At 38.2% G+C, this 20,564-nt stretch overlaps 1 protein-coding gene and 1 non-coding gene across 16 annotated transcripts in view; one reads left to right on the top strand and one right to left on the bottom strand.

Moving 5' to 3' along the window:
• MAGI1 (membrane associated guanylate kinase, WW and PDZ domain containing 1) overlaps window positions 1-20,564 on the top strand; it is a 570,532-nt gene that overhangs the window by 260,720 nt on the left and 289,248 nt on the right. The gene's annotated exons all lie outside the window — the stretch shown is intronic.
• LOC111738650 lies at window positions 5,553-5,671 on the bottom strand. Its single transcript, XR_002779916.1, has one exon. It is a non-coding gene; the product is annotated as a 5S ribosomal RNA (ribosomal RNA).

The following is a 20,564-nucleotide window of genomic DNA, read 5'->3' as shown; positions in this document are numbered from 1 at the left end:
TGGTCACAGCATTCTTAAAGAAAAAGTCTGTATTGACCAACGTCATGTCACATTTACCTCAGACAACACAGTCTACCAGTTGTATGTCACTGTGACCTCTTGAAAAACACCTTGTTGAGGATTTAGATTCACAGACCAATTAATTCAGAGTCCCAGGTAGAGATGTAGAGGTGCAAAGACATGGAAGGTGTTGCTGTTGCTATAGTGTTCATAAAACCCTCCAAAATCATTTTGTCCACTTGGCTAGATAGAATCTAATGCTGGAGCAGACACTTAAAAAAAAAATCTTTGTTACATTGTTTCTTTTTGATGACCAGCTTCCCCTATTTTGCATTCTGGTGTATGTGGAACAGGAGCTGACTCAGCTCTTTTGGCCCTGGAGAGGGCATGTGGCCCATCTTGGCCAACAGGATAGGGCTCCATCCTCATAGCCACTACGGTTAGTTAGTTCAAGAGTCAGGGAGTGATCCAAGCTGGGCCAGTCAGAATCAATACAAGGACTTTTGCCAGACTTATCAAGGAAGGGACATCTGAGATTCAAAGTTGTAGGCTCGAAGCTGTTTGCAGCCACATTGTTACTATGTAGGGAGATACGGTGAATATAGCCAAGCAAAGCCAAGACATGCAGGGAAAATGTGTCAGTATTACATTGTTTTAAGACAGTGCACAATTGACATTTGGGACTGGATAATTCTTTGTTGTAGGGGGCTGTCTTATGCAATGTAGGATGTTTAGCAGCATCCCTTGCCTCTACCCACCACATGTCAATGGCACCATCTCCATAGCACCAGATGTGATAACCAGACGTATTTCCAGGCATTACTCAATGTCCTTTGAGGGACAAAATTGTCTCCAATTGAGAACTGCTGATTGAAACTCTTGCATCTAATGGGTTTGAAGACAGCTCTTTGACTTTTTAGTTATTTGTATTGTATTAGTTTTTTTTATTGCTTCTGTCATCATATCTGTGACTAAAGCCAGAAAAGTTCTCCTTTTTTAAGGGTTCGTGTTAATTAGATTGGCCCATCCATATAATCCAGAATTGTCTCCCTATCTCGAGGTCTTTCACTTGATCACAGGTGCAAAGTCCCTTTCACCATGTAAGGTGACAAATTTACAGGTTCGAGGAGTAGGTCATGGACATCTATGGGGGGCCGTTATTCTACTTGCCCCATGCACTGATAAATTTGTTTTGCCCAAACTAGTTTGACTTGACTTTCAGTTGCTGCAGCCAACAGTTAACAATAAACTGTTCGAAACCTTGTATTCAAAATTTTTTTCTAAGTCATGCTGTGGTTTATGGAATCATATTTTTTCTTACACCCAACCCCTTACATGACCCTGTGTATACAGTGGGCCCTCCATGCGGACTCCCCGAATGTGTGTTTATTCTTTCCATTTGTCTTGGGTCTCGGGAGAAGAGTTATTAGAAACTCTACCACATGAATTGTTAGGCAGAGAGCTCTGGGAGAGAGGAAGCAGAGAAAGGATGTAAACATTCCCTGCGAAGATAAGCAATTAAGTGATTTTAAAGAGCTGGGGATTTCAGAGTCAGGTAGCAAGGAACGAATTGCAGTTCCCCACTGTTCCTACCACTCTGTGAAATAAGATAGTCTGTCTTTGTGTTGGCCTAATTGCTGCTCTCTGGTTCCTTTTTTTTTTTTTTTTTTTTTTGTGCATTGCACATTGAAGTAATTGACAAATCAGTCCTGGGTAGAGAAAATTTATTATTTTTATTTTCCTCCTCAGAGCAGTTTCTCAAGATGGAAATTTTTTATGTGTTTCAGTCTTGTGTGTTCTGTAGTCTCTGGGTTTTCTAACAGGGAGATGGCACAAATTCCCTTTGAGATTACAGTTTATTAGATTAGGCATCCCTACTATGCCTTCTGTGTCTTTAACATCCCAGATTCTCAGGCAGGTCCTGTATCTGATATAATTCTTCAATCCTGGGTAGACAGTGTCTGCTACATCAGCCCCAAAAGATGAGGACTAGAGGATGCCTTTAATTTAAAACAATCCAAGGGAGCCAGCATGGTTTATCTCCGTAGATGCTCTCTTGGAATTCGATGTTTAGTTTTCAAAGGCATTAGACAACAGAGAGACCTGAATCTCATATACCTTTCATTGAAATATGGAGCTTTTTGAAAGCTGTGCTCTCACGAAGTGCTTTTAGCACGTCTGACTGCCTAAAGGACACCTCAGCTGATATGGGAGCTACCCTGGTTTGAGTTTACTAAATTTACAAATCCAAACTGGAATGGTTTCCACAAACTAAACTCTTTCTGCTTTTTCACTTAAGCAGCACAAAATCTTGGTTATAAAACGGAGTGTTTTCCTGTAATGAGTGCATATAAATATTTCATTGATGCAATTATTCTAGACGTGATGTAATTCCATAGCACGGTTAGTGCCTGGGAGAAGTGATAAATCTGCTTCCTTTTTCCAGGTGATTTCTTTTTTAAACAAACAAAATGTGTGTCTGAAATGATGGTTCATGTGTGCGCATATCTCTTTGTATCTGCCGTTTCTTTCCCTGGAATATGCACGTGACTACTAGGAGTAAGTGGTAATGAGAAAGGAAAGCAGTGTTGCTTTTTGCAGCCAAGATGAAATAGACAAATACTGGTCCAATTGGAATTTCCAAACTTCCAGCAGTACACTTAATTAAAATTCATTTCAAATTCTGAGCTTTTGCCATAATATAACAAGAGTTAGCAAATTCAACTTACATGTTTGGTCTTAAAAAAAAAAAAATTGGGCTGCAGAAAAGGAAGAAAATGCTACAAGGGGTCCAAGAAAGTCTTTTTTATCCTGCAAAATTTATAATTGCTACCTGTACATTTTTCACTTCTATTTGGGTTACATAAGATTGTTGTCTACCATTTTTGTCATCTGATAAAAATGATATGCCCTTGATAAAGTACGTTTTCCAGAGCATTGATGATTAAAACTTACTTGTCTGAGATAATTTTTCTTTCTGGATAAGTTTCCATTTTGAGAATAAATCTGTGCACTGTACAATATTTGCAAATTTGCCACCTTCTTTGTTTTTATGATTCTTTGGCATTCTCTCTCTTTTTTCCCTTCCTCCTCCCCCTCCCTCCTCTTTTGTCATTTTATGTCTTTGTCGCCATTCTGTGTAATGATGAACAGAAATTTGGGATGATTTAGATTGGTGTTGTATGGTACGTATTCTGTGTGTGTGTGTGTGTGTGTGTGTGTGTGTGTGTGTGTTTCATGATGATGATACCTAAGAACTGTCATTAAAAGAGACTACTCTGTCAGAGACTGAAGACTTATCTGTAGAAAACTAAGTTAGGGATCACTGGTGATTCTTGAAGGACATTGTCAGGATCTGGAATTTTACTCTATTGACAAGCTAATAAGTTTGCCTATTATGGTTTTATGCATGCTGGCAGAAAACATGAGACTCTTGTGTCAGAGATAAAGGACTTAATCGCTCCCCGTACAGTGAGGAAAATGAGCATCATTTTGTGTCAACTCCAAAGATTCCCAAATCCCAAAGTGGTGATGCAAAGGAGCCCAGGTGGATATTCTGCACGTTGGGTTTGCTCTGAAGCTGAGGATCTTGAGTTTGAGAAATCTACTTCTTTTATGGCACACCTGCTCTTTACCCTTCAGGGAGTCTTGACCTTATCTGTTAAGATTGCTTAGTGCTGACACAATTCTAGGCAATGGCCCAGGCAAAGAGCAGTCAGGGTGTAACATTCTTTCCAGGGGCACTGGGGGTGCAGAGCCTGTGGTGGATTGCCACTCCCAAAAGTCTCCAAGGTTCTTTCATATGTCATATCAATAGTACCACCTGCCATTTACTGAACATCTCTGCATGCCAAGCATGGAGCACATGCTCTACATGGGTTAATTTTCAACAAAACAGTATAGTAGTATGTCTGTTTATAGATAGACAAACTAAGACTTAAAAAGTTTAAACAACATTGCCTGTTCTGACCTAAAGTGGGACTCTTTCTATTATTTTCTGTTTAATAACCCCTTGTATGTCTCTTTCATAGCTCCTATAATGATATGTCATATATTTAAATTTTTTCCTCTGTCTTCACCACTAAAAGGAAAGCTCTTTAAAGGCAAGGACTTTATTTTGTTCATTTTTGTTTTCCCTACAACTCGATTAGTGCCTAGTGGTGTATGGAGGCATGGGGTAAATATTTCAGGACTGTCTTTTTTGTACACAAGGGTTTTCTCAGTGTTTAGCAAAGTGCCTGTGACCTAGTAGGTGTATGAAAACATTTTGTTCAATGACTGTATAAATGAATGAATGGATTTGCTGAGATACTGAGTAATATAGTCAGGACTTGAACTGCGGTCTGTCTCTGAAGCCTCGTACTTAACTATTATTAGTCTCTGCCCTTCTCAATTAGTAGTAGAATCAGCCAAATGCTCAAAAATTCTTGGAGCTTAGGGTTCTGTATGGATTGTTTTAGTATTTCCCATAAGGTAGGCAGTTAATGTTATTTTGGAAGTCAGAAATAAAAGAGCTTCATTAATTTTACTTTAAAAAAAAATTCTCTTGCAGCTTGAAAGGGAGAAAACAATGGGAGAAAGCAATGGGTGCCTCTTAGAATCAAAAATAACAATTTTTACTTAGATACAAGCCTCTCTTTCTAGAGCTCCCTGTGGGTGACAGCATAGAGGGTTTGACCAAGAATGTTGAGATTCTTCCCAGGCTAGTTTCCATGGTGATGGTTGCAGCTTTGATAGGGCTGGTGTGGCAGCAGAGTGAGGAAGCATTAGACAGGGTGATGTTGCATCACTAAGTAACCAAAATCTCTCATGACCACAAACAGCAGAGTCTGCAGCCAGTGATGGTGGATAGAAACTGGCTCATGAATCGAAGGAATGGCTCTTAAAAAGCTGTTTTTATCTATTAAACTATCTTAATCCATTTTTGAGAGATTTGCCTGTAGTAGGGGTCAAGAGTTAACAGTAAGATTACTTCTCTTGTTGGTGAGTCTACCAGTGAGAAAATCAAGGCAGAATGATGCTCACCTATTAAGGTTCCCAGAAACATCCCAAAGCACTTACAGACACAATTTGTAGAAATATCCCAGAAAGAATTTCATTGAGCAGATAATTTAGAGTGCTGTTCAGGTAATATATTGCTACATAACAAACCATCCCAAAACAAAGTGGCTTAAAACAGTAATTTTATTATTATCTCTCATGGTTTGGTGGGTATTCTTTCTTGTAGTCTCTCATGTGGTTGCATTTCAGATGGTAGCTACCCTTGGGTTTGTTCTGAGGGATTTTTAATTCATGTGTCAACCAGAACACATGCTCATGGCCTCTCCACATGGCCTGGTTTCCCCACAGGATGGTGGATGGGTTTTAAGAGTGAGTATTAAGGAGAAAGGAACTAGAAGCCTCTTAAGCCCTCAGCCTGGAAACTGGCATAGCATCACTTCTGCCATGTTCTGGTGGCTATGTTGTTCCAGAACCCACCGACATAGATCCTGCCTTCTAATGGAAGGAATGCCAAAGAATTTTTAAGTTGTGTTTTTATTTATTTTTTTATTAGCCTACAGCACCTGGTCTTCCTAGGAGTCTCCCATCCAAGTACTAACCAGGCCCGACCCTGCTTTAGCTTCCGAGATCAGACGAGATCGGGCGTTTTCAGGGAGGCATGGCCGTAGACTAAGTTGTGTTTTTAAACCAGCAAAGTGCCAAATATATGCTGGACACTTTGGAGAAATGTGCCTCCTTTCTGTCTTCATGGAGTTTTATAGCCTGAGAGATAGACTTCAATCTAAAATCATACAAATAAAAGGTAAATTGCAGTATGGTAAGGGCCATGATGGGGCTCTTACTCTGAGAGTCTACAATATGGGGATGGTCTTAGCTTGCTCAAACTGCCATAACAAAATATTACAGACTGGAGGGCTTAAACAACAGAAATGTATTTTTGCACAGTTCTGGAGGCTTGCATTCCAAGATCACACTATCATCAGATTTGGTTTCTTCTGAGCCCTCTCTTTTTGGCTTGCAGATGGCTGCCTTCTCACTGGGTCCTCACATGGTCTGTATTCTATGCATGCATGGCTGTGTCCTAATCTCTTCAAGACCTTATCTCCAAATACTCATATTCTGAGGTTCTGGGAATTGAGACCTCAATATACAAATTTGGGAGGGACACAGTTAAGCTCATAATAGGGATTTGGCTATTTAAAGTTTTTCTCAGGTCTTTTTGTCTGTGGATATATCTTGCTGTGGATATAAACTCAAGTTACCAAGTTTTAAATCATTTGGGACAGTCTGTGTTTAGGGTTGTTTTTTAATTTAATTTTGTTTTATGGTTAAATAAAATGTTTACATGGTTTCAAAGTAAAATCTACAAAGTAGAGTATATATTCAAAGAATTCTAGCTCCTAAACTTTAACCTCATTTCCTCTGGAAGTCATTATCTGATTGATCTCATCTTTACACTCAGAGAGTTTGTTATGTCCGATGACCATGGCATTGTGGAGTTTATAGTATTCGTTTCTCACTAATAATTGTTTCTCCTTTGCTAGCGTGCAAGCTCAATGAAGTCAGGAACTTTTATTCTCTCATTCATGGCATTATCCCTGAAACCTATTACTGTACCAAGAACTTAGTTGGCATTCGTTGAATGAATGTGTGGTTCTGAGTTTCAGGATATAGGCTGGAACCAATAAATTTGAAAGTCATCTGCATAGGGCCTCTTAAACATGGAGAGAGACCTCAGAAGTATTTACAGAGGGAGGAGAATTGACTCACTTTTAAAGATAGAGACTTGGCAAAAGACACAGCTTCTGAAATGTTTTCTTAAAACTTTGGAGGACTCCGTAATCCAGCGTGCTAGGCATTGGACTGGAAACAGAGAGAAGGTTTTCATTTTCTAGTATGTCACTGAGCGCCTCTGCCTCAGGGATTGGGTTAAGAAACATGTCAGGCTGCACATTAGTTTCCTCACTCCTTTTTACATTTGGAAAAAACTGAGATATAGTAATGTAAATGCAGAGCAAATTTCTATCACACAAAGAGAACAGAGATCTATTATATGTGTAACGTGTATATACACGTACACACACACACATCTTTATTTGAAAATTACTGACTAGTTTTAAATTTAATTTTTATCATATAAAAGCTGGGGTGTGTGGGTCTGTCTGACTTTCTAAGTTCTAATTAAATTAGAACAATTTGTTAACTCTTATGAAACCTCTGATTTCCTTCTCTGAGGCCACAGAGCCTGTAGAGCATTGAGAGATAGGGTAAGAAAGGTGGAAATTATTCTTCCCTGTTTGGCTGGATTTGCCCTCCCTTCTTCTCTTCACATCCTTCAGATACCTTGGCATTTGGCGAGAAAGAAGAAAAAATAAGGGAAGTGCTCATTGAGAAGAATGGCAAGGTCTCTTCGGAAGATGCCAGAAGAAACGAAATGCTGTCTCCTGTCTAGTCTTTCTCTTTCCTTCTTCTCTTTCTGTTTTCTCTTCTTTCTTCTTTTGCCTTCTTCTCTACTCTCATCCTTTATTCTCCTCTCCTCCCTTCTTTTTTTCTGTTTATTTCCTCCTTTTTTCCTCACTACCAATAACCTACTTGCCAACCTTGCTGTTTACTTAAGCTCTAATTAGAAGAAACAATTGATTGAACATTTCTTTCCACATTCATTTTTAAGGAGATAAAGCTTTTCTGGATTAATGACAGCATGGTATCTCTCAGCCATGTCTTTTTAGCCCATCTGTGGTACTGCGCTTTCCTCCCTCAGCAAACAACTGTAGCTGCTGCTCTGAGCACATCATCTCTCTTTCTACAGGGACAAAAGGGCTCTGCTCAGACTCCTCAGTTTTAATTGCAAGTGGCCGGAGGATACTTTCGTCAACGAAAGCTGGCCTTCCTTTCTTCCTGGTCCTCTTATTGTCTCTTAATTGGCTTTGTTCATTTTGTAATCATTCCCATATTTAATTAGGATTGACTTTTTTTTTTAAAGGGAAGAAAGCTAGATTGAGTCTCATCTGTAATGGTTGAAGCAAAGTTGAACCTCAGTTTGGAGGAAGTTTAGTTGTGGGAGAGACATCAATTGTATCAGGTTGGTTCTAAAGATTATTTTTCAACTTACAGAAAGTAGGTTACATTTATGGGGTTGATGATTTTTATAAATAGGACATATACAGAACTATGTCCTATTCTCTACTCTTTGATAATGAAATGCTTTTTTTTTTTTATATGTATACATTGATGATCTATCAAATAATGCTTAACTCTTTGTGCCTATTTGGCTTTATATTCTTCACACAGTCACAGCCTCAGGTTGGATTGGCATGACCATAAACTTGGGTTTTTACAGGACTTCTAATTGTCAATATTTTATTGACTTGCTTTCGTCTGATTCAGCTATTGATGTAGTTTAAAAGCTTTCCTTAAAAAACAAAACAAAACAAAACAAAAAAACTTCCCGAGAAAGAAACTTGAGAGGGAAGTTTGAAATCCATGGCTGGTGAAATACCTTTCATCTTTGTGGCTTAATAACTCTCTTCTTTAGGGATGCTTTTGCCATCTTGATTGCATATTTTGATTATTTACAAGGTTCTTCTATGTGGCATAGCACTGAGGCATATGAGTAATGAAACATTTAATTTGGAAGTGTGAAATGGCAGATTTAGTTTGAAAGTTACACCTTAGGAGCCCTGCCAGTCAGCACTGATGAAAAGTTTCCTATATATAAGGTTTAGTTAGACTTTGGATATAGAAGTTCTTACACCATCCACAGGAACTACAGCAAATACATTCATGTTTGATCAATGAGCTGTCATCTCCCCAAATCCTTTGCCAAGTCTTCAGCTTATCCTGCTGCCATGCTGAAACAGTGGTTCACCTGAAATAATGAATGAAATCTACAGATGGTTTTGGTATGGAAATTTTTGTTTATGCCTTGCAAAAATGGAATTATAGGACTGGACTTAAGGCACATTGAGTATCCCGAATAAAGGCCTTCAGTGTTTTCCTGTTGAAATTACAATAAAATGCAGAAACTTATTATCATGGCCAACAAGGCCCTGTGGTATCCGGCCCCGTCTGGCTTTTTCAGTTCCATCTCATTCTACTCTTCCTGTCCCCCACCATCCTCCCCGCGCACCTGCTCCCATCACCTTCGTGATAGTATAGTCAGCAGAAGGCCAATGGTGCTGGTTAAACTGATTCATCTTAGGATCTTTGCATTTCCATTTCCCTCCTCTCAAATCTCTGCCTTCTCCCGCTGATGACTGGATCTTCCTCAGCTTTCACTCCACTCAAGGCTGTGCTAGGTTCTCGCCTAACACCCAGGGCTTTCCTCCACCCTTATCACTTAGCAGATTGTATTGTAACACTGTTTTCCAGCTCATTGAAACTGGGACCTTGGCTCATTTTTGACAGTTTCCTCATTTGTAGCACTCTGCTTCAGTGGATGGAAGTGAATGATGCTCTGTGAGTCAGTGAATGGAGCCTGGGTAAACTGAGGGAAGACAGAGGTTTTAGAGGTTCCTTATTTTTACTGGAATAGCCACTAAATATTCCAATGAGGCTTTTAAACATTTTGCTCATTCATGTCAACAGTTGCCATAGTTTGCTATTTCAGAGCTTTTTTTTTTCTTTAACAGAAAATTTTGTTCTTTCAGACAGAAGGATCAATTTGATATAAAGTTAGGGTTATTTTGTTTTAAATCCCACCTGCAAAGCAAGGTGAAATTTAAACTTGCCTGTGTACTTTCTACTAATGGGTTTTCCAACAAAATATAACAAAAGTGCTAATATTTTCAATGCATCTATTAGAAAAATAATCAATTGGAAAACTTGGTTTGGACCTAATGAACTGTTTGTCAAGTAGAAAGCACTGCAAAACACATCCTTACAAACAGAATTAGAGTTTGTGCTTTTATGGGAGAGCTTCTTAACTCATGAGCTTGGGATTGGTTTTCTGCTACAACGATAATTCAATCAGAAACATACAGCAATAAGTAAATAATCTCTCTGCTATGAATTTCTTTTGTAAATTAATAAGAATATCAGTGCTAACCGCCCATTAGATTCCGTAATGAGAGGACTTATTTGCCCCAAACCTATACATTAGCCTTGTCTGAACAAGAAAAATAGTCATTCGATTTTGAAATTTATTTTCTGCACTCAAGTAATCTTTGGAATGGGAGGAGTTAAGGTCAAATTATCTAGGAAGGCGTGAAGATGTCCAATATGTATTATGATTTAGCTTTGAAGAATTAGTCCAAGCCATAAACTGGAGGTTGTACAATTGAATATGAGAGTATAGGCTGTTCCCCAACGTGAATGATGAAGCATCATCATCGCAGGTTGTTTAGACAGACTTAGAATGCTGCACAATTGCTTTTTAAAAAATTGAGCTAAAATTCATATAACAAAATTAACCATTTTAAAATGTACACACACAATTGCTTTTTATGGGATTAGGTGTGCCGTTGGTATTAGTCTTTTCTCTTTTAATTGGTATCTTTCTTTAATTAGAATTTTAATAAATTCTCAGAGTACCAAAGCTGGCCTTGGTATGCCACTGATTGCTAACTGCTTTGTGAAATTTCATACAGCAGAAAAAATACCCAGTTAAGTTAACACACTCTAATAATAATAAATTACTTGAAATATCACTTTATTATCCAAATGTGAGTGTAGAAATTACTTTCTCTTACTTCAGATAGACCTCGATAAGAACATAGAGTTTGACTTAACACCATGAGAATGAGAGTTTTTAAAAAATCTTCTGAAATTCTCTGCATCAGTGCCCTATCCAATATTTGTGTGAAAGTAATATGAGATGAATTGTGACTGATCCTTAACCTCAGCAAAGGCTCCAAAAATTTAGCCAGGCAGAGCCATTTTTAATTGATCGGGGATTTGAGAGAGCCACTGAGGAATTTGTACAGTTATAGAAAGCCATGTTTTGAGTTTAGAAGGAAAACAATGGGAATTATTTGGAAGAGTAGGTAAATATGAGAAATAGCTCACAGTGTACACCTACTGCAGAATGAAATGAGATGAGCTCTATCTACTGCATGACTAAAACGAGGAGAACTATTTAGCTCACTATGTGGGTGCATTTTTACAAAGTATTAACACTGTAATGCTACTTGTGCCATTAAAAAAATGAATCTAAAAAAATGAATCATTATGTGGTCATGCATTCAGATGCACAGAAATTCTCAGGAACTGATTAAAATAATGGTTGAAAAAAGAAAAGAAATCTACAATAGCATTCCTAAATTTACGAACCACATAAGCCCCATTGACTCATATGTCAAATGTACATGTTCTTGGTGCCAAGTCAGATGAGAAAAAAAATCAAAACGAAAATCATCTGTCTGGACAAAGATAATTGAAAACAGAGAAGATTAAGGGCAAGAGAAACCCGGCAAGTGGTAATGTCCCAAATTCCCGAGGAAGCATGGGGAAATGAGGCAATATAGGACAGCCAGTCTGATGTGAGCCTCCCACTGGGCAGGATGGATGGTCGTCTCTGGGCAAGTCGGCTGAGTTGATACCTAGAGCTGGTGCTTGTTTGCTAACAACTGTGTCTAAGAAAATTGGAAAGAGTTGGAGCTTGGAAACAAACTGCAAATGAACTGTGTCCCCGAAGGACAACAGAGTTCCTTTCAGGGATTGAGACTAACTCAGCCTATTCATATTGGTGAACTAAAACATAAATGAGGCAGAACACATAGCCAGCTGGACTTGTAGAATGTTGCTCGAGAAATGGTATTTTCTTATGAGAATTATTAAAAGTGAACAGTGGATTGGCGACTCCCTTTCTTTTTCCACCACTCCTTACTTACCCCCTGCACTGGGAGGTCTTCGTTAACTGAGACTTTTAAAAAACAAAGTTAGCAATAAAAGGCTGTTCAGATCGTACCAGCTTCCCTAAAAGCCCCTGAATTCTAGGCAAGTGAATTTCTTGAAACAAGAAATTCTAAGCCCATCGATGATAAAAAATCTCCAGCTAACACTGAAGTTAACAATTCCCGGATTAATGGGAGGTTGGATAGCATTTTATTGACAGTTTTCACTATCATTACCAATCTAGAACTTATTTCCCTGAGGTTCATTTACCCAAGCAAATCAGTACATTTGCACCCTCCCTCCCAGGTCTCCTACAGGCATCCCCATCAACGAGGTGGAAAGATTATGTATGTATTCTTTGGTATCATCTAAACCTGAAATTAACCTGCCACTTTCTATCAGTATTACCCTGGGCAAGTTTTACACAATTTTGAGTTTGAGACGCCTGCAAGATATGCAAGTAGTAGTGTCCAAGCGGCAGCTGCATATGTGAGAGTTGCTCAGAAGAAAGGTCCAGCCTGGAAGACTCATCATCGTAGAGATAATTGAAGCCTTGGGCTTGGATAGAATTGCTTAAGGGCAGTGCATATAATGAAATGAGAAAGAGAACTGGGAGAGTATTTAAATTTTCTTGGACAAGTTTTTATTGGGTCTTTATTCTAATCAATGAGAAAAGTTGTCCAGGGCAGTTTTGCTTGCATTAGAATAGATAATTGACTCACCAGTCATGGGCCCTCACTTATATACCACACTCCTGGGTTCAGTGAATGCCCTCATGGTGTTCATTACTCTAGTTAAATTTACTCAGCATTAAAACAGCTGTCAGATTTGCTCATCTTCTGGTTCAGTAGTATAGCAGCAAAGACTGAAAGCCAGCCACCCTCTGCCCCAACAGTAGGGAAGAGTACATCATGCCTTGAAGCCTGAATGTAGCATGGAGCTCCTGCACTTGGAGGGTGGGCTGCCTCTCCTAGGCCCCTCCTCTCAATGTTTCTGCTCCAGATTCTGCTTGAAAGTATTCAGTGAAGGCAAGTATATTCCTTCTTTCTTAGCAGGGAGGCAGCCCTGCGTCTCAGATCTAGGGAAGAAAATTTATATTGAGCTCAAGTTTTTAGGAGTGGAAATTTTTTTTAAAAAGGAGCTGCTAATTTATTCATTTATTTGACAAGCATGCATTAAAAACCAAGGCTTTAAAGATACACTGGTTGCTAAGACAGACAAAGTCCTTGCTTTCATGGAGTTCAGATCTGGAATTGATATGTAGATAAAATACATAAAATAATTACAGGTAGTTGAAGTATTCTGATAGAAAATAATTAAGTAGTCTTCTTTAGCCAGAGAAGGCCTCTCAGAGGAGGGGACATTTAAGCTGAGTCCTGAAGGATGCAAAGGGATAGATGTAGGAAAATCAAGAATTAAAGAGCAAATGAAAAGGCCAAGAAGGAAAAGGTGCCGTATGAGAGGTGTCTCCTGGGGTAGCCTGCAAATTGCCCTATGTTAAATTACAACGATGACCCCAAAGGCTATGGTGGCATTAGACTTGCCTTTGGTTCCATCATAGTCCTTATTTTAAAGGCATTGGGTTCAGTCGTGAAAACCCTTTTGGGAGTGACTACTCCCAAAAAGTGGTTTGTCCTGTGTGCGCTGATTTTTTAAAGAAGCAGAGTGGCAAAAGTCTGCCTGTAAAGGGGTTGAAGCCTTTTAAACTGACGCTTAAAAAATATTTGCATACAAATTCTTCTCAACATTTGGATTTAATGCTGCTGTTATAGGAGACCAGTGGGTTCGTTTGTGAACAATATGCTGTATCCCAATCAAAAATCTCCCTCAGATTTGTCATCTTCACTACAGCAAATGTTCCATCCAGAGCACTAAGCCAAGAGAGTGATTAGAGCTCCATTGTTTCTACTTGGATTTCCCAAGAGCCATATCCTAGAGAGAGGGGGGAAAAAAATACAGACCTGGGGAATATATGCAGGCATTGTGTATGATTTGCATATAATTTGCATAGCACTTGATAAGCTGAAATTTGGTCTCAGAAAATATTCAAATTAAAATTTTATCATGGCTACCTGTGCAGCTATTTCTTACTATATTCCCCTCTATTTTATTCTTTTGCTCATATTGACTGTAATTCATGTATTTCATTTTGTTAGAAACTTACAGCTATGATTCAGAGCATCAACGAAGAAAAAAGAGGAAGGTCTGGGTCCACCAGAGACCATTTCTTGGCAAATGAAGTTTATATTCAAGCCCTTCTTAGTCCTGTAGTAAAAGTGCCTTTATTTGGGGCTTGTCTTGGAAGCTGATGGGAGGTGTATGTGTGATAGGAAAAAAAAAAAAGTTATTCTTGTATTGAAAGCTGCTTGGGTTCAAGTTCAGGCTTTATTCTTTATTCTTATGAATTGTGCATTTTTAGGTGAGTTACTTTGTCTATAAGGACCTCGATTTTTTCATTCATAACTTGGAATAAATATAAGCTTCGTAGGCTAGTGCAGAAATTAAACAACATATATGTAGTGCTTAGCACAAGGCTAGCAATTAATATTGATAACCTGTTTATATAAACTGTCCTCAAGCCATATTATGGGCATAATTTTTGTCTCTGAAATTTGATAACGAGTGCCTTAATGTTGGCCCCAATGCATTAAGAAAATGCTATCAACTAAGTGATTGGGGACCCCCGTTCTCCCTGTTCTTTAGATTTGAGGAGTAGCTAGAGCACTTTGGTGATCTGAAGAGCTGTGCTGCATCTTGTAAGTACTCACATTTGCACTTAATATTTAATTAACACGTACACTGACTTCATTAGAAGCAATTAAAGGAACAGCTTCAGGTAAAGACTTTTTTGAAATTTCTGTACGTGGGGCTGTTAGACATTCATGTTTTCTACCCTTCGAGAGTTTCTTACACGACGTTTTATAGTCATTTTTTAATTCGCTAATTTCTGCTAATTATCAGAATTGCTACCTGAAACAATCTCAACATTAGGATGAAATCAGATGTGGTTGCTCAGTTTTATTTATAAATAGACCCAGGCCGCCATGGAATACTAAGCCTTATTTTAAAAAATATTTAAAACATTAGATCCATTTATATACAATTACTAGCCAAAATGACAATTCCATTAAGAGGATAGGATAAAGTTTACTGTTTATTATTTAAGGACTGTCTCACCCACCTTATAATCATGTTTTTAATTTATAAGTCAAAAGAGTAAAATTGTGTCTAGTTAAAATAAATTTCTAAGACCTCACATCTTCCTTCATGGCAGTAGTTCTCAAACTTGAGTGTGTATCACAATCCTTTGGAGGGCTTATAAAAGCACAGATTTCTGGGCCCCCGCCTTCAAAGTTTTTGATTCAGTGGGTCTGGAATTTCCATTTTTAGCAAGTGCCCAGGGGGTTCTGATGCTGACTGAGTCCGAGGTCACATTATGAAAATTACTGCTTTAGGGAAAACGTACAAGGTGTTATGAGAGAGCTTTTCCCTCTGTGTTGTTTCTTTATTATATGTGTTTCATAGTGAGATAGGTTGCTTTTTGCTGAGAATCCAAATATATGTTTCTATACTCTAATTTCTCTTCACATCGTATAAATCTTTCACCTTTTACAAATGTGTGTTTCTATTTGGCTTTTCATCACAATTGTTTCAAATTGGGAAATTGGGTTTATGGTATCTGTGAGGAGGGTAGCAAAGTACGAGACTCATATAGATGTGTTTCGATGGGTAGATAAGCTCTTCTTTAGATGAAAGTAGGCCTTAATCATTGTAAGTATCAGTGGGAATTCATTATTCATTCAACACGTTTATTGGGGAGTCTGTGTGCCAAGTATTTTCTAAGTGTTCTGGATACTTCATGAATAAAGAGGATAATATGCCTTCCTTAATGGGGTTTAGGTATTGGATGGGCATGGGAAGGGCTGGAGGGAGGTAGCAGATAATAAATGTAAATGCATGTCAAGTAGAAAATGTTATAAAGATGAATGAAGCTGGATGAAATTACAGAAAGTGATGGTGAAGGAGGGCTATTTTACATCGGTCAAGCAAGGTAGGCCACCCAGATACAGTGATAGTTGCTGCAGGAAGTAAGGAATCTGGGCTTATGGATATTTGGAGAAGGAGGATGTTTCTGATGGAGGAAAGTGCTTCCAGGACAAAGAGGCAGGAATGTCCTTGTTGTGTTTGAAGAACAGTGAGTAGGCAATGCAGTGGGAACTCATTGGGTGAGAGGGAAGGTGGGCGATGAATGGCCACTGGATTTTACTCTGAGTGAGAAAGGCTGTCATTGAAGGGTTTTGAGAAGTACAGTGATAGGATCTGCCTTACCTTTAGGAGAAGGAGCAATCTGGCTGCTTGTGGAGGGTAGAAACAAGGAAAGCATCCTAGGTGATGTAGGATGAGTAAAAGGTGAGTAAAATACTGGCATACTTGTTGCCACACACATGGCAGACATCAAAAATCAACCACAGAGTCCTTTCCTAGTGGTAGGGATTTTGATTGGGATGACTTCCCAACACAGCATGCAGCCAGAACTGAGCTCTTGGAATGTGCACATGAAATGAGATTTCTTTATATCTGCCCCAACAGTTCATATATTGAATGGCTTTCGAATGCATTATTTATCCTTAGAAGATGTCTAAGCATCCGCTCCAGATTCAGTCATCAACAATACATAGTGAGCATTGCGAGGCAGATAATTTAAAAAAGGTCAATAAGTAAGTGAACTTGATATTTCAGATCATAAGTGCTGTGAAGAAAAATGACGAGATTGAGACCTGAGAAATGAGGAGTTGGCCGTTTAAATAATAGCATTTGGTGTGGGGGAGCAGCATATATAAGGTCCACTAAAGGGAGTGTGTGTAGGGCGCATATCCTCTTTTTTCTAAGTTCACACATGGTCTGTGCTGAGTGTGAGTTTTGTAGTGCTGTTCCTGTGACATGATTGGCGATGCCTAAATCAGTTCTGGGCTTCCTCTTAACACTCTCGTGCCCAAAACATCTCTCTTCTGCACTCATGTCCACTTTGTCTTCCTTTCTCTAATTTAGTTATTTCTTATCCTCCTTTTTTATCTTACCAGTTACCTATGTTGAAGGTGACTGTCTGGCAGAATTTATGAGAATGGATTTCACATGGCCTTTATGTATTAATAAGCTTATTTGGTGACCTTCTTCCTTCCCCCTTTCCATCTATAATTACTTTTTATAATAAATACCCATCTAGTTTACTAAATTTCCCTTGAACATAAGCAACCTTATATACAAAAGAAATTTCTCATTTTGTACCCTGTTGTAGTAGTGCTAAAACATCCACACAGAAAAAGTCATTCAATAGGAAAAATACAGTGTAAAGGAAACCAATGATTTCATCTGTTCAGGGAGTCATCCAGCCAGAGTAGTGAGTAGTAATTGCAGCATTTTGTCATGGAAGTCTTTGGTTGTAAATAATAGATTTCTGCTTTTTAGTACATTCACTTTATTGCCCATTAGAGGGCCTTGCTTTGAGAAGTGCAGCTGGGAGGTTAGTCACAGGAGCAGGAGTTGGGGGGGAGGGGGATGTCAGGGCACCTGCTATTAGCAGGGTAAGAGTTTCCAGGTATGATTGGACAAGAACAGAAAACTCAGCCAGAATCAATTGTTGGCATTGTCAGCAACTGTCAGGATTAAAGGGACTTTCTGGTGAGTCTCTTTTGCTCTTCATCCCCTGAGAATGGCTCATGGAGTTTTGGTTTACTTGTCTGTAAAATGGAGTCGATTGAATCTGCCTTGTTGAGTTGCTGTGACAATGAGCCCAGGGTGGTGGTAAGAACAGTTCGTATTTTGAACACTTGCTACCTTCCAGGCATTTTCCAAAGCACTTTACATATACCCTTTCAGTTAATCCTCACAACAGCCTCAGTAGACACTGGTATCCCCATGTTCCTACTGAAGGAACCATGAAAAGTTAAGTGAGTGGCTCAAAGACACCCTGCTTAGTTCATTAACGGCAGTTGCTACTGTTTAGATTAACTTAAAAACATAATTTGAATATATTATAGAGTATAGGAGGTCATATTCTTAATACCTCTTATTTTCTGTTTAGTTATCAGGTTCCATTTTACAGCACTGATTTTCATCTTTATTGTTTTTCTGCTGATAAAAAAGTCTGTTTTTATTTATTTATTTATTTATTTATTTATTTATTTATTTACCCATTTTTTCCTCTCCTGTAAGTATGGGCATCCTGTTAGAATACACCTGCTTGGTCTTGGGTCAGACCTTTGTTTCCTCCAGGAAGACCCACCCCAATCCCCCTGAGGGAACAGGGGAAGACATTTCAAAAAAGTTAAAAAAGTTCCTCCAGGAAGTTATGATTTTGGGCATTCCCTGCACTTCTCACTTTCAGTGTTTTCAGGATCTCATTTGGCTTTTTTGAAAACATGGCCAATTATGTGTTATTTTTTATGCTCCAGGTGCCTCGGAACCCATTAGTGGGGGCAGTGAAGACAACGGTCCAAGTCTTAGCTATGTATGTAAAGGTTGCCTGATCTTAGGAAGATTTCTCAATGTTTTCAAGTCTCAGCCCCAAAATGGGGATGATAGTGATGATGATATTGATGATGATACTATGATATCTTAGGGTTATACAGATCTCATTATCTCAAATAATCTCATAAGGTTATACAGCTTATATAAAACTATTTAGGATAAGTTAAAGCCACCGTACGCTTTTTTTCCTCCTCTCAAATAATATACTTCATTTTCTGTGTTCTACATTTCCCTCAATATCTAATTTTCCTCATGTTGTTCCTTCCTATACCCCTGTTCTTATATTCTTTCCTTTTTTCCATTTATCCAATCATTTGTCTACCCACCCATTACTCATCCTTCCATCTGTCTATCCGTCCATCAACCTTGAGTACCAATTTTACCAAATCCCCTTTTAAACTCTGGGCACATAACAATAAATAAAACAGATGTAATCCCTGTCTTCATAGATCTTACTTTCTTTCCTACTCAATCCCTTTGTACCTAATAATTTAAATAAGATTTTATCCTGTAAATGGGGATCAGATTTTGGGGAAATGGTTGTTCATTGCATGGTTTTCAGGAATAATATTGCAGCTGACTTGAAGATGGCTCTATCTGTCGTGATATTTCAGCAGGAAGTATTGAGCTTTTCGCTTGGCTAGGAGGTTGAAAACAGGAGGAATTTGTTCAAAGAATGCAAAGCATGCAAAAAGTATTAGGAGAAAAGAGAATATAGAAGAAATAGAGACTAGGCATCACTGCCAGAGGGCATTTAAAATAAAGATAGGGTAGACAAATGGGAATGTACTTTGAGGAAAAAAGAAGCAATGAATGTGATGAAAAATGAGAAGAACATTAAATGTAAGAACTTCAAGGAAGTGTTCTAGAATTTCATCGATAGTAGACTGTGATGCCAAGAAGTAAGATTTGCTTGTCATCATTTACAATGTTGTGGCCATATAGATGCTAATCTATATTGTGATGAAATATAAATATACGTGTATTTATATATATGCTTCTACATATGTTTCTACATATATATCTACATGTATGTTTCTCTTTATTTATTTATTTTTTTTCTGTCTCACCTGCCCTTTAGATTTTTCACTTTTATCCCCAGTGTTTAGAACAATGTCTGGCACAGAGTAGCACTTAACAAATAAATGAATGAATCTCTATTGAAACTTAACATATAGGCAAATTGAGAAGTGGGTGCTCATTCAGTTTATAAGAAACTGGGTTTATTTAACAGTTTGAGCAGTTTCAGAATTATCCTATCAGAAGATAACTGTGAACAGTTTTCAAATTATGGTCTTCGTAGATTTGAGAGTTTCTTATAAATGTTTTGGAATTGATTTTCTGGGAGAAGAGAAATGCAGAGCTGATGTGACTCTGGGCTCCCACACCCAGCTTCAGTCAGAGTGGCTCTGCTTTTATCTAATTCATGTATCTGGCTTCTACTTAAGATCTGATTTGAAGAATGGTTTCCTCTACTAAACACTTTAGTATTGGATTAGAAAATCCTTCAAATGCAGTGCTACTCTAGTGGTCTAGTTTGGTCTCCTTTCAGATCCCTTTCAGGCATTCTCTATGCTGGAGCCAGAATGATCTTTCAAAGTATAAACCTGACCATTATATCCCTCCCTCTACTTAAAGCTCCACAATGGATTCTCATCAATAATAAAAACAATATCTACCATTTATTAAGCATTACTAAGTCCTAGCACCATTCTAAGCATTTTATGTGTATTAACTCATTGGGTCCTCTATATTGGTGAGACACTGTTATAAATTCCCATTTTATAGGTGAGGGAACTGAGATTTAGAGATGTTAAAAAATCTTGCCCAAATGATACAGCCAATGATTAATCTTATAATAAAGACAAAACAAGGATCTTGAGGGTTCCTATACTTTTTGTGCCTGACAGCCTGGTACAATCTATAGAAAATATTTCAGAATACTATTTTTTAACTGTGTAAGAAGGCATCATATTACAAAGAAAATGATTACATTTGAATCGTTAGAAAAATATTTTTAATAAATTTGTAGCATATGGATTATAAAAGTCGCATATGAGCTTCTTTAAATGTATTAAGTGACCAGTCTAGAGCCAGGCATAATAGCTCCATAATTTCAAAGAAGTGATGAATGCAAATGAATTTCAAGGTGTCTGCAAGAACCCCAATGTGATATGAAAATACTACTAATTTCTATTAGT

Source organism: Pteropus vampyrus, unplaced genomic scaffold (assembly GCF_000151845.1).
Source record: "Pteropus vampyrus isolate Shadow unplaced genomic scaffold, Pvam_2.0 Scaffold41, whole genome shotgun sequence".
Classification (NCBI taxonomy): Eukaryota; Metazoa; Chordata; class Mammalia; order Chiroptera; family Pteropodidae; genus Pteropus; species Pteropus vampyrus.
This window is presented reverse-complemented; position numbering and strand designations above follow the sequence as displayed.